The sequence below is a fragment of the Ochlerotatus camptorhynchus genome, unplaced genomic scaffold, assembly GCF_037179485.1.
Source record: "Ochlerotatus camptorhynchus isolate MF236.1 unplaced genomic scaffold, CSIRO-AGI_Acam_v1.1 ptg000008l, whole genome shotgun sequence".
Lineage (NCBI taxonomy): Eukaryota > Metazoa > Arthropoda > Insecta > Diptera > Culicidae > Ochlerotatus > Ochlerotatus camptorhynchus.
In genome coordinates, this window is record NW_027040500.1 from 233,584 (window position 1) to 247,046 (window position 13,463).

At 36.9% G+C, this 13,463-nt stretch overlaps 2 protein-coding genes across 4 annotated transcripts in view; one reads left to right on the forward strand and one right to left on the reverse strand.

Annotated features, from left to right (window-relative positions):
* Positions 1-13,463, reverse strand: part of LOC135698986 (transcription factor Maf-like) — a 197,038-nt gene that overhangs the window by 69,847 nt on the left and 113,728 nt on the right. The window contains exon 3 of one of the 3 annotated variants that reach the window (XM_065219176.1): positions 12,215-12,230. The exons of the other annotated variants lie outside the window; for them this stretch is intronic. The gene's annotated coding sequence lies outside the window, so the exon portion shown is untranslated. Of the gene's footprint in view, positions 1-12,214; positions 12,231-13,463 lie in introns of those variants that run through there. 3 annotated transcript variants of the gene reach the window in all.
* Positions 6,718-13,463, forward strand: part of LOC135698883 (solute carrier family 35 member F5-like) — a 96,618-nt gene continuing 89,872 nt past the window's right edge. The window contains exon 1 of the mRNA XM_065219030.1: positions 6,718-6,958. The gene's annotated coding sequence lies outside the window, so the exon portion shown is untranslated. The remainder of the gene's footprint in view (positions 6,959-13,463) is intronic.

Below are 13,463 nucleotides of genomic sequence, written 5' to 3' on the forward strand. Positions count from 1 at the left end.
TTAGTGATATTGTTATTAACGTGAAAACTCTGGGACAAGAATTTCAAGCTGAACATTGCATTAGGTCCTAAGTAACATTGACAGATTCTCTTCATCGACTTTCTCTTTGTATTCCCACGGCCTTATAAGGACATTCCCAGATATTTTCAGCTCACAGATCGATAAAAAAAAAGCTTTTAAATAGCATCTAATACTACCAACACAACATGAAACGGTTATGTGGTCAAGTTATTAACGAAAGAGAAAGTCGACGAAGAGAATCGATCAATGTTACTTAGGACCTAATGCAATGTTAAGTTTGATTTGTTTTGAGTAGCTGTGTTACTGTGGTGTCGCGTTGGTCGGTTTTTCTTTTCGCTTGTTTTTGGTGTTTTGCCTCCCTCCCAAGAAGTGTTTTACCCTGAGGAGGGGGGGGGGGGGGCGTGTTGTCAAATCAGCCTACTGATCATTCTTGTATGAAACTGGTTCCAAACGTAAACAAACGCTGTAGGTTTCTTATGGCTTGTTTACTTTTGGAACCAGTTATGCGAGGTAGGCGACGATTGTTCGTATTTGACAGCCATCTCCCCCCATCAGCTATGTTTACAAATTGAGCTTAAAAGATGGTTCCTCATAGTTAATAAAGCAAAATTTATGACAAGGAAATCTCGAAGGATAGACGAAGTAGGATGAAAAATTCAAGTCGATTTCAGCAAAATTTACTTCTTTAGAAGAACCAGCACACCATCAACGACTGACCATCTGGCGGAGAAGAGTAAACTGAATTCATAAACTGAATTCATAAAACATTGTCGAAAGTTTTAAAACATACCAGCCTTCTCCAGATCTTGCAAAAAGATGACAACCGACAGCAAACCACTGAAATTGTTAGTTAGCAGGTTTCCGATCCATAGCAGCGATTTTATTCGGCGAAGAATCAACTTTAAGAAATATTTCATTCAAGCGTACATCACTGCATCGTTGGATGGTGCACTTCTGTAACCATCCGGAAGAAGGGGATCTTTTCGGGAACGATTGCGTTTCCAGCTGTTTGAAATGCGAAATGTTGTAAAACAGTATCGCAAACTATCTGAGTAACTGCTCACAATCCATCGGGAGAAAACCGCCTTGAAGAACCCTGAATCCCAGAGCGCAACTATCGAAAGATAAACAAACTTTGACGTTTAACTTTTTGCAGGCAACTTTGCCTCCATAAATGCTGCCATAAATCTAAACGGGTTAGGATCAAGCAAAATGGCTTTAGATAAATACAATTCAGCCTGCAAGTTTTCTTCATAAAATCCATTTTCAAACCTTTTGAATTTGTTAAGGATTTCTTGAAAGCAAAACAACTTTTTCACAAATGGCCCATGAAAATCATCTTTTATGCCACCGCCATGTTACAATTAGTTTGCTTGTTTTTTACAATCTACGATTTTCAATCTATATTTCCTTGAATAAAACTATATTTTGGTAAATTTAGCAATGAGCAAACATTTAAATGCAAAAATCATAAAAATTAATCTCGGCCAAGCTCGATCTGAAGAATTTATTTTTTTTAATGTAAAATTATTAGTCAAATCGACGTTTTACGAGGGCGAACTTATTTTTTCGATGTTTTCACATACATTTGAAATCAAATTTAATATAGTGCTTAAAACAATGCCACTAAATGAGAACTATCGTAATAAATTTGGATATTCAACAAGATTTTTGTACCATCATTTTCTATTTTAACTATTTTGATGAGATCGGATTCATAAATCCTTTTCTATCTTGATTGATGCTTTCCTAGTGGATTCAGCATGCGGCTAGAGGAAATGGCTCGGAAAGGGTTTTAATTGTTGCTAAATAGCTTTTATTGTAGCTCAAATGGTTCACAATGCGTTCGTCATACAACCTTTTGCAGTAAATCAATCTTGAAGAGCTTCGAGAATACACCCTTCAGAACCTTCTCCAGGGTGGGCCAACTAGACATATTCTAGTCTTAATGACGTATTGGTGGATGCATTAATGACAAAATAGTCTTGACCAGGGTTTTATGAATGTTGTTTTATAGTTGCTTTGTAGTATTTCATAAAACTTTAAATGTTACTTGGGAGGTATCAAAAATTCAGCGACGTATGTTTCTTCATTTATACAAATCATTTACCGAAAGGACCACCATAATGTTATTGAAATCAAAAGATTGGCTAAAATAGGTGGAAAAACTTATCCAAAGACAATTTTTATCAATGCAAACAATTTATTCCTCCCAAAAATTCGAACACTAAACAAATGCATGCATTCAGCCAGGTGGCACCCTTATCTTATTCACCAAACATCGCTGCGGGCCCCAGAGACGATTTTTTTTCTTGGTTTTGTTTTTGATCGATCTTGTTACCCGTGCTGAGCACCAATGATACCGACGCCAGGGAGGCAGCTCCCACATCTGGACCCAACCTATCGACCCGTCAACTCATGAACCGGGGACCAACGGCTTTACTTCCCGAAGGAAGGCGTGATCATAGATGTTATGGCTCAGAACATCCCGGCGGTGCCGACTGGGATTGAACCCAGGCCTCCTGGGGTGAGATGTAATCACGCTTACCACTACACCACCAGCGCCGCTTGCCCCAGAGACGATGTTAAATAAGAGACGCACGAAGATTCAGAGTTGATAATAGAAGAGTTACGCAGACTGAAAACAAAATCTACCTGTCAAACTATCTACCCAACAAACAATTTGTGCTGAACAAAGGCTGAATAAGCAATTTTTTAGCTGAAGAAGCATATTTTTTCCTGAAGAAACTCTTATTCTGCATCCAATGTTTGTTGGGTGCCTATCGAGCATAGTAGACAAACTGACTATGTTGCATGGAAAGTATTGTTTGCATAAATCATGTCATCCTATCATGTCAGCAAACTTTCACAACCTAGGTGAAGTCATCCAAACAAAGGTTGCCAAAAAATGGCCATTGATCGACATCAGTGTTGCAAGCTTCAGCGAAAACTTCCAATCGAACCGTCAAATGTGGTTCAAATCGAGCAATGTAAATAAACACGAGCGCTTCTCGAGGAAAAGTGTGGGGAGGATTGAGAGTGAGGTTGAAATTTAATTTTAAATAAATTAGATTTAAATAATTATAAATAAATTTGCGTAGTAAAGGTAGTATAAATCTTTAATCAAGTCAGGCCTATTATAGTATAAATCTTTAATCAAGTCAGGCCTATTATAATGCTTCATATCATCCTAAATTTCATTATTTATTCTCTAGCTCAAATATGCAAAAAATATAAATACACGAACTGACCTGGAGCTGCTAACAGTTCTCCGCTATCCGATAATTCTAAATCGTTATTCAAATGTAGCTGAAATATAATAAATAATTTTAAAATCGACTTTCATTTAAACGAAAATTAAATTATCAATATAGTAAATAATTGAAAGTCTTCCTTCACGGTTTGACCGGAAATCGAAATAAAAAACAAATGAAAACCAATTGTCTCTGACAACGCTGTCTGTGATATATCAGAAGAAACTGACATTTTGTTAAGTTTATAACGGTGAATTTTTACAGAAGGATGCCGTGCCATTAATGGATTTTTTTGAATAATGACACGATCAAAGAAGTTTTCGTTTCACCGAAACGCTGAAGCAGACGATAGTCGCTCAAATTAAAAGTCACTCGAAGTAAAAACAAAATTGCGGGTTGCCAAACCTTGTAGACAGAATAACATAGTTGGTCATGCAACCAGATTTACTTTTATTCTCTTATAAAAACATCGTCTCTTTTGGGCCCCAATGAAAGCTCATACAAATGAGACAATGATACAAACGAGAGATTTCTAGCTTGAATTCCGAAAAAGGCGTGACTGATAATTTTACGGTGTCTCTGGATAGATAACATTTATATAAAAAAATCATTATCGCCGAATCACCCACCAAACGAAACGGTGCCCCTCTTGACAGGGTTAATATTTGGACGTGATTTTTACTAAAAAATATGAAAAAAAAAATCACATTGTTTTGGAACCCCGATACAACATTTCCATGCTAGTCTCATATGACAGGGCTGACCCTAAGCATTCGTATGGTAGGTGTTTCATCGATACTTTTTTTATGTAGGGCTATATCTGTGATTTCTATATGGGGTTACACTTTGTATGGAACATGTAACAAAATTATGAAAGATTTTGAACGTTAATAACTTAGCTGCCCCTGGTCCAATTTCAATAATTTTATCACCAATCGATCAGAAATATTCCTAAGCATCTGTTTAATTTAATACGTTATCATTTCTTTTTAAATTTATCGGATGTGCAACTGTTGCTATGATAATTAAGATCATCACCGATTGCTTGCGAAAATCGATTTCCCCAACACAGGGCCCGCTGTCACTGTATAACATTTTGCCTACGCGCCTGCCACTGGGCTGCAAATATGCAATCGCGCCTTTTTACAGTTTCACATTGGAATTGTGATTAGTCAGATTTTGATTTCAATAACATGGTGGCGTAACAACTACTTGTACGAATATCCTTGCAATGTTCCAATAAGGAAGGTAGAAAGCAGAAGCAAAAGGCGATTCACCCCCCAGGAAGGAATAAATGATTGAATGAATTTTTAAATTTTAAATTAAGGTCTTAGAGAGCTTAGTCAGCTGAGGGACGGAATAACCAAGCACAGATTCGTTTCCGGGTCCGGTGTAAATCATCAATCCGGATTGACTTATTTCTGCATAGAGTATAATTGTATTTGCCAGGGGTGTTGCGTGGTAGGCAGTCAGGCACCATGGGACAGCCCACCCGGGTGTGGGGTGATACCCGCGAAAATTACTTACAGCTCTAAAAAGTTCTATGTGCGGCTTATTTAACAATAAATCCATGTTAAAAATATTATTTTGTCTACCCGAAATTTCGAATAAATTTAATTCTGTAATCTGGTTCAGATTTTCAATATACGGAGAACCAAATAAATGTCCAAGCATATGAACTAAATTTCTGGATCATCAACTACTTTTTGAGCATGGAATCTTCCTGATGAATGTGGGCGTCTTAGTGGAATATCGGTAAGAAAGAGAGAAGGATTTGTAATTTTCATGTAATTCCACTACCTTAACTACTTATCTTTGCGCGTATGTTGTCTATAATGTGCAGAATTCTTCAATGTCTTGTACTAAACGCTGCGTATTAGTACAATACACTGAAGAAGTCTGCACAAAGTAGTCAAAATACGCTTATCTGTTTAGGATAAACAATTAAGGTACCGTAAAGCGGGGTACCATTGATTTTAAAGTATATTCTAAATATTTTTTACAGCAATGACTGTTTTTCAAATTTTATAAACAAGTACTGAGGATCCAACAGTTAATTCGTTAGTAATATGTTGAACGAAAATTAAAGCATTTGCACTATTTTTTTAGTTTTGTGACCGAACTTCAGTATTTTGATTTGGGGTTACTTTGATAATGCTCGATGAATGTAGAAAAAAATGAAACTTTAAATATGAAACTTTGAATGAGTATATAATCATGAAACTTGATAAGCAATAAGAATACAACATTGAATTTGTGATGGCTGTATCGGAAAAAAACATTTCATAAGTGATAGTTTGAGTGCTTTTTCAAAAAGGCGAAAAACATCAAAATGGTGTATTAATATTTTTTGAAAAATACCCTAAGCTACAATATGGAACCAATGTTTCTTATTTGGAAAGAGCACAGCGAGTAAATTTATTCTTTATATTATACTATCAAAGCTACCCGCATTCTCAAAGATACCCCGTTTTACAGTAGTGGAATTAAACGGCATGTTTACATAAGGATCTCTCAACAAGAAAAAAAAAAACAATATGTTTCAATTAAAAGATATTGAATTTTAAAGATTATGTATAGTATGTATACAAATACTAAAAATTATCAAATCTGTAAGAATACAAGAGACCTGGAATGTGTTATGTATGTATTTGGATTTGGGTAAACCATCGATTTTCCATCAACTATGTTCCAAATATCATTTCGATTGGAACATACATTGTCATGCTAAGGTTTATTTATACATTTCGATTACGCATTTTTCAACATGGAATTCCATCTCAAAAATTAATTATTTCTCATTACCAACTATCATACAAAGGTTCATGAAAATAGGAGAAAGTTGTGTTTGATCGGTTCATTATTTTGTGTGGAAAATGAAATTTTCATTAGCCTTTCTTAATTATCATACAATTGATTTAATAGATTTTTTTTGGTTGATGTTAGGTCAACTTTCTTGAAGAGATGTCTAGTTTTAAAAAGAAATAATCAAGTTATGCTGTGTTTTTACGATCTTGACAACACACTCCTTTAAAATATAAACATTATCAAGAGCAAACGTTTCATCTTTTCAAATTGGTTTGAATACGAGCGAATCATTGTTCTTATAAGACATAATGCCGATTTGGTTTGTTACACGTGTTTCGTTTGGTAGAGTACACCGTTGCAAATTCAAACTTGAAATATTTCACAATATCAAGATATCTGCATTGCAAGAGTAAAGCTCTGCATGGTGCGATTTGGTATTGGTTCTACTGTCTGGAAATCCACTACAGAAGCAACTTTCATTTTTCTACCTTCTTTTCATAAAGCTACTATACCAGTACCAGTGTACCTACACATGTTGGAAAGCATCACAAAATGCTTACAGCACTTCATATTTTTCTGCGCGCATGAACACTTCATCCGCTGACATTTGCGACGCTCGACATCACGATTGGGACGGCTGTCATCGGACATAAAGCTCCATAGATGTCATCCGGCAGAGTGTGTAGTGCATGTTTTGCACTCTGCTAACTATTTTTATTAGAAAATAGCGAAAAAAGTTTCATGTGCGCTAAATAAAAACTTTGTCTAGCCGCAGTGTTGAAGTTTTGAGTTTTGCAAGTTTCAGAAAAGTGTGTTAAGTATCCGCTTTTTTCGCTAATAATTGTACATGGATCAGGTGTATTAACTCGGCAAAGGTGTGTAGACTCCTATAATGATAATGATGAGTGTCGTGCAATGTAGTTCAATATTGCCATTCGTATTGGAATAATCTGTGAGCTTGGACAACTTAAACTAAATATCATTTTATAGTGGAAAAAATGCCGTGAAATACGTTATTTTTAAGTATTGGTGCATCAGATACTTGGATTGCAAAGGTTGTTTGGGCTACAATATTTGGACTGTGACGTGAATTATGACGAAAGAATAATTTGTCAGCGAGAATGACAAAACAATGGCATACAATTTACGATAAGGATGCGTTATGAAGATTAAACCATATGTAAACATGGATGACAGAAAAACGGCAGCCAACCGACGTCGTTTTTCTTCTACTGGACTCGTTTGGAATAAATGTCTGTCCGAATGTCGTCATGCATCAATCTATAAATATGTTGTGCTAGCATATTTTTAGTGACGACGATAGTGATATAGCAAACACTCAAGCATATACTCTTTAAGAACCTAATAATGGTATATGGAAGAGTATGAAGAGCTGCATGGTAGGGTGGTTCGTTGCAACAAAACAATCTGCTAAGTAATCCAAGGAATTCTCAAATTTCATATTTGGCTACCTCTCTTTAAAATTTTGATTGCACATTTACCCCAACCCATTTTGAATTGAATGAAACTTGGCACATATGTTAGACCGGTTCAATCCCAGTCGGCGCCGCCTAGATGTTCTGAGGCATAACATCTCTGATCACACCTTCCTTCGGAAGGGAAGTAAAGCCGTTGGTCCCCGGTTCATGAGTTGATGGGTCGATAGGTAGGGTCCAGGTGTGGGAGCTGCCTTCCTGGCACGTCGGTAGCATTGGTGCTCAGCACGGAAAACAAGATCGACGGAAAAAACAAACCAAAGGGAACCAAAGGGACATATGTTAGATGGTTAGATGCTACCCAATGTGGCCTTTTCAACTAAAAAATTAATTTCTTGTTCTGAATTAATTGGCATGCAAAAAACTGGTTTCATTAAAATATTAATAAAAAAAAAAATGTATGTAATAAAATGCTCTTCAAGTAATCACTGTAAAATCATGTTTAGAAATTAAAAAAAATAATATCCTCAAATAGGGGCTGTTTATAAACTACATAGACCGTTTATGAGAGGTTTTATATAGTGTGCATTTAGGTGATGGAGAAGATGGGGATACTTGACCGCACACTTAGAAATAACTACTTTTACGCGAGACGTAATTCATATTGGACGTAAATCATGGAACGTAAACAAACATTGCATGTAAAATTAAGTGTTCTCAAATCAAAACATAAGCAACTCGATTAAAGGGAACGTTTGATTGAATTGATTTTCTCTTTTCTTTCAACTGATTCTTATGTCTAAAGGATTGCTTACATGTGTCGGTCACAGGGAATCTAAATTTACATGACCTATTAGTAGTGTGTGCTCCATTTGATTTTAGTCAAAATCTTAGAAAATAATGTGTAAATTTAATCTTATCAGTAAGACACACTTCAAGACCATGCTATTATAGAAAATTATTGTTAGTGAAATTTAAGCCGATTTTTCAGAATTTTCAAAAAGCTGACCAAGTATCCCCACAATGGGGGTACTTGTCCCCTTATTATATCAAATGGTTTGATATCTAGTATTCAAATAAATAAGATTTGTTTTCCCAGCAATAGTTTCTTAAGAGTATCTTTCTCGTGAAAAATAATTAAAGTGTATCAATCCCCCTAGCGTGAGACATCAAATCGCACAATAATTAAAAATAAAGTCGATTGTTAGTTATAATGAGTATCAAGGACCACAATGACCTAACCTTAGCTTGTGACTGGGTGATATTTTTTTCTAATGAATTCTATAAAAATAAATTATCGATTTATTCATCCCATGGCAGTAATTACCTGTTGGCATGGATGACATTAACTATACGCACTAAAACAGAAAGAGTCCACAAAGCACAATTTTCCGCGGGCCGGAAAAAATTGGCTACACAAGTTGCAGTAATTCTATATATCAACAAATCATGATGCGTAATGGAATTTAAAAAAAATGGCCATCATACAGTGGCTTGAATTCTTAAACAGGTATGATAAATTATTTTGGTATGCTTGCGATATGAAATCTTGTTTTTCTATTTGTCAGTCATCGAAATAATTTGTTAAATAACTATAAAATGAATACCAATATAACAAAACGTGACCTTTCAGTTTTTAGTCAACCTTGAATGACAAATTATGGAATTCTGACACAAAAAAATCATTGATTATCCGTCAGTTAGGATGTCCACTGCCTGGGAAAACATGGACATTTTACATTTTACCTGAAAAAAAAAACCTGGAATTATCAGGGAATTTTGAAATTCCATTTTCAAGCAAATTTTTAATAACAGCGGTGCCGGTGCTGTAGTGGTAAGCGTTTTTACCTCTCACCCCAGCAGGCCGTAGGTTTCCGGTTCATGAGTTGATGGGTCGATAGGTAGGGTCCAGGTGTGGGAGCTGCCTCCCTGGCGTCGGTAGCATTGGTGGTCAGCACGGAAAACAAGATCGACGGAAAACAAATCAAGGAAACAGAAAAGATTTTTTTTTAAATAATAGAATATATTGAAGTACGTAAGAGAACCATCACAGGAATTTTAAAATATTTAATAATACATCCAACTTTATCTTCCTCCTTCTTTTCCCTCTGTTCGGAACATAAATCCACTGTGACCAGTTATTTGATCTATTGTGGTATACCCCGCGTCCTTAGTTTAGTGCATGTCGTATTACTCCATCACAAAATGAGCAATGACACTAGTCTTAAGCACTGGCCAGACTGAGCAGTTATAACATGTTATAATGGTTGTCAAATAATTGCAACACAGAAACCACCATCAAGATAGTGTTTACATAATTTAACGCTTTAGTCTGAACGTACTATTAACCACTTCAAACTAGACAACTGCGAATAAAAGATTAGGAATCACGTAGATGAAAAATAACTACCTTAATATTTTTTCCTTGTTACAAGAGCATCCTCGGTGGACAAAGCCGAGTCTTGTCACTATCAACAAGGCATAACAAGTGAAAAGGACTAAGATGTGTTCCTTTGACTACAAAATAATCCTGTTCCCCTAGTTTGAAGTAGTTCAGACTAGGTTTTGGTGGTAGATCTTAATGCCAGTAACGCACCACAAAAAAGTGAGTTACTACACCGAGACAAAAGAACGTAAGAATTCCATAAGAACCACTTATGAATTTAAGCCACAAGAAATCGATCTGAATTTAATAAATTTGCATTATGAAAAATAATGTCTACAAAAAAAACGAATAAAATGGAGCAGACTGGACCATTGACGTTGAGATTAAGGGACCTACGTCTGAACCACTCGTCTGTCGACGCTTGGGTAAATGGAATGGCTAAGGGCGTATAAGAGCTACGTTATGTTAGACGAAAATCTTTCATATGTCGCCATTATGAAATTCATATTTGTCGTTCATAAGTCGAGCCTTATGAAATACTAAAGGCTATTTGCCTCAGTGTAGGCATCTTCCTCCTTACCTACTCTTACTCTTTGAACGAAATAATTCTGGGCTGGAATTATCTTTAGCAACAACCTTAACTCTTATGCTTGAACTGTTTTTTTTTAAGGTTCTGAGCCATGGAAAATTTCAGCAGGTTTTAAATATAGGCTATTTTTTGAAAACTTGAACCTAATGAAATCAAACTTGTACACATTATCAAGATTCCGGAATGAAAATAAATATTCAAGACTACGGATATAGAATCAGCCGGCGCTGGTGTAGTGGTAAGCGTGACTACTTTCTCACCCTACGCAGGTGTGGAAGCTGCCTTCCTGCACATTCGATTGCCGTCAATGGATGGCAATCGATGTCCGTCGGTGATTGGCACTCAGGCCAGTGACAAGGCCTATACCAACAGCAGCTTTTGACAGTAGGCAGCATGTTCCGGGCTCAAATCATTTATTTTACTGTGCTGGGCGCGCTGTCACCGTATAACATGTTGCCTACGCGCCTGCCACTGGGCTGTTGGCACTAGATTGTGGAACAGAGACCGACGTTAAATAAAGGAAAAAAAAAATAAAGCGTTCTGCCCACGACAGTGTACTCAACAGATGGCGGTAATGTTTTAGTGACGATGTTTTACAGTGAGAAATATTCAATGTTTTATGTCTGTGGTATTCCTTTGAAATTTACCTCAAAATGTATTTGAAACCTTCCTCAAATCTTCTCTTAAATACTTCTTCACGCATCGCACCCATTCAACACATGGGCCGGGACCAACGGCTTTACTTCCCTTCCGAAGGAAGACGTGACCAGAGATGTTTATGCATCAGAAAAATCCTACCGACCTCGGCTGGGATTGAACCCAGACCCATTGGGATGAGAAAGCAGTCACGCTTACCACTACTCCACCAGCGCCGGCTGGGCAGAACGCTGAATAGATGGCGGTAGTGTGCAAACGTCAAACGCAAGGGAATTGACTGATCGGAAAAGCTGCTGTAGAAAGGTTAATAAGTACCATGAAATCAGCTGAAATGTTCAGTAAAAATGCACAAATGCACAAAATGATTTACTGAACATTTCAGCTGATTTCATGGCACTTATTAACCTTTCTACAGCAGCTTTACCGATGATATATGGTATAATTACACTTTAAAATGGTGCAAAGCGGTGCATACTAAGGAGCATTTTCAAATGCTTAATGTACAGTTTTCTCTATTTTAGGGAGCGTACTTTAAATATTTACTGAGCATTTTAAGATTTTTAACGTATTTTGATCAATCATTTAAGGAGCAACCCGATCTATTTTAAGGAGATTTTTTTTACTTTTAGTCTGACATAAGATGTAAAATACCAACAAATAATATAAAAAAAATGTTCCCATAATACCATTCCAATACCAAATTATGATAATGCAATACCAAAACAATACCACCCAGGTATTTTTTTGGTATCCAAATATCAATTTTTGGTATTTACAAAGTATTTTGTATGTAATTTTTTGGTATTATTCTTTGGTATTTTACCTCTTATGTCATGCTGGTCAATACCAAATTTTGGTATCAGATCAGAATTAGGTATTCATTAGTTATTTTCTCCTGCTCGGGTACTTATTTTTGGCATTTACAAGTTAGTTTCTCCTGCTCGGGAGGCAAACTCCAACGTCTCATTCAAATTGGTCTGAATCGTCTTCTTGGAGACCATAATTGATATTTAAAAGTGTAAGAAGGGTCAGATCTCAAGATAAATTTAGATTATTGATGTTTTTTTTTTTTTTTTTTCCTTTGGTTTGTTTTTTCCGTCGATCTTGTTTTCCGTGCTGAGCACCAATGCTACCGACGTGCCAGGAAGGTAGCTCCCACACCTGGACCCTACCTATCGACTCATCAACTCATGAACCGGGGACCAACGGCTTTACTTCCCATCCGAAGGAAGGCGTGATCAGAGATGTTATGCCTCAGAACATCCCGGCGGCGCCGACTGGGATTGAACCCAGGCCTGCTGGGGTGAGAGGTAATCACGCTTACCACTACACCACCGGCGCCGTTGATTATTGATGTTGTCGGTGGTTGAGTGGTAAAAGTAAGTGCTTTTTCACGCCAGTGAGTCAGTCTTTGGGATTTTCAGAGGAGAATAAAAAAAAACTATAGTCGCGTCTTCCTATGGAATGGATGAAAAGCCGTTGTTCTCGGCCCATGTATTGATGGGTTAGAACGATTCCACGTGTGGAAGGCACTCAATTACCGTCACTGATCAAAATTGGCCATGTTAATCGACTCTGAAGAAATATAAACGATACCTTTGTTAAACTTTTCAATATATAGGGGAAATTGCTCTAATTTTGACCATATGTCCTTAATTTGGACCCATACATAAATTTAGCATTAGGTAAAAATTCCATTAGCAACCAAAACTATGCATTGGTAACACCGATGCGTTCATCATGATAAAAATGATAAATAGGAGATTTTTTGCGATGGGCCCAATCTTAGATCCATGGGCCAACATTAGAGCCATTTTCCCTATAAAATTAAAATTTAATATCACGAACAGCCACCCTATGCTACACGACGCATCAGCAGTATTATGCTCTTTTTCAATTGGCGTTCTATCTCCCTTCAGCTCCAATTCATGCAGCGATAGTACCGTCCAGCCCCGTACGTATAATTTTTACTCCAACAACAAACAACTTCTCGGAGCGGCGTTGGGTCTGCCTTTTATTGTTGGTCTATGTAACCCAACAACGCTTCAGTCACTTATCACAGGCGAGGTATGTACCTACCTCACCCGTTTGTTGTTCAACTCACCCAGTGTCTGTCCGACCGACGCGACGACGACGACGACGACGACGACGTCCGGCTTTGCTACATTGGAACTTGGTGGAGCAAACAGAAAGCAAAAATAGACCAATAAATCAATTTTATTTGAAATTCATATTAACCAGTGCCGGTAGGCAGCGAGCTTTCTCACAAGAGAAAAGGACATATCTACCTAGTAGTGCAAATTTGACAAGTG